Below are 1,525 nucleotides of genomic sequence, written 5' to 3'. Positions count from 1 at the left end.
CTCTCTCTCTCTCTCTCTCTCTCTCTCTCTCTCTCTGTCTACTTGCCCCTCACTCTCTCTCACTGTTCGATTCCCCCGGACGTTATCCTGTCACGACCCACGGTCTTGGACAGCATCCGGACAGCCTGTCTGCTGTTTTTACTTTCCATGCAAAACGATTTAGTAGCAGATAAGAGAGGCCTTGGTGCCAACGACTCTGGCGCCACTTCCATACCGCGGTCTGAGACGCACTTGTTTGCATTTGGAAAGTACTCGAGGAAGATGGCACACTACGTATAACAATAATTGTTCCTAATTTGGTGCCCAACTGCATTTGTTGTCACCTGGCGCTGAGGTGCGAGAGACCTGAACGCAATTGGTAACTCCTCTATCAGCCCGGCAATGCCTGTGCAGCCGTAAGCGGCTCGCTCCGGCCCGCCCTCGCAGCCGCCCGGAGAGCGCGTGCTGATCGAATTTAGTCCCCGCGCTCTTTTATGTCTTTTTTCTGTACGGATCGAGCAGCAGGAGCAGGAGGGGGTGGGGGAGAGGAGTGAGAAAAGGTGGGCAAAGAGTGAAGATGAAGTGGTGGACACAAAGCGAGGGATGAGAGGGAGGGGGCGGGAAGGGGAGAGAGAGAGAGAGAGAGAGAGAGAGAGAGAGAGAGAGAGAAAGTCCTTGAGCAGCCGAACCTGCGCGCTTTGCATTGCAAATAGTGCCGCTGCGCCTAGCGGTCTAGAGTCTCTGCCGGACTGCGGCCCTCCCTTTCCTCGCAGCCCCGCCCCGCCCCGTCGGAGCCGGGTGGAGATCATTTCAGACCCTCTCCCGCTGAGAGCCGAGCGGGGCTGAGCCTCGTGCCAGGGTGCTTGTCACACGGGCGAGGCGGTGAGGCTGGACCATTTAATTTTTACTGTCCTTTCGAGAAGGGTTGGGGCGTGGCGCGTCGTGGTGCGGCGAGGAGGGGCGGGGCGTGGCAGGGTGAGGGGCGCTCTTGTTTTTCACCTCGTATATCGGCTGTCACGACGCGCGGATCAAATCAGAATCCTGCCGGGTCCCCCTTGTCCCACCCCGCCAGCGCCGCCATCGCCGACGCCCCAGCAGCGCTTGCAGACAGGCGTGCTAACCGACAGTCCGTGCTGCCGACCGGCCATCAAAAGAAAAAAAAATGGAAATAAACTGAACAAGCAGGATGTTATTGTAGAACACGTATAAAAACCGACATGACAGTCGTGGCGTTTTAGTCCCATGTAGTACCATGTTTCAAATGTGGTCAATTCATGATCAAAACCGCAAGTGGAGACTTTATGTTTGAAATATTTACCGTTCAGGTTTCCCTTTCTGTTTTATCTTCGATACGGTGCACCTGCTTTGGTTTCCCAGCAGGGCGGGCAGCGACGACAGCCCTCAGTGGGGGCGCCTCTTGCGCGGCCGAAATCACAAAGCAAAAGGAGACGGGGCTCACCTGTTGTGAGGAACAACATCCCTGCCAGTGCGGTGCGAGGGGCGGCACAGGGCGCCCCGGACACCCCGAGGATTCCCACGCCCTCCC

The sequence above is a fragment of the Frankliniella occidentalis genome, unplaced genomic scaffold (genome assembly GCF_000697945.3).
Source record: "Frankliniella occidentalis isolate FOCC.00 unplaced genomic scaffold, Focc_3.1 Scaffold6, whole genome shotgun sequence".
In the NCBI taxonomy this organism is placed as follows: Eukaryota; Metazoa; Arthropoda; class Insecta; order Thysanoptera; family Thripidae; genus Frankliniella; species Frankliniella occidentalis.
The sequence above is the reverse complement of the archived record's forward strand: the minus strand, read 5'-3'. Positions refer to the sequence as shown.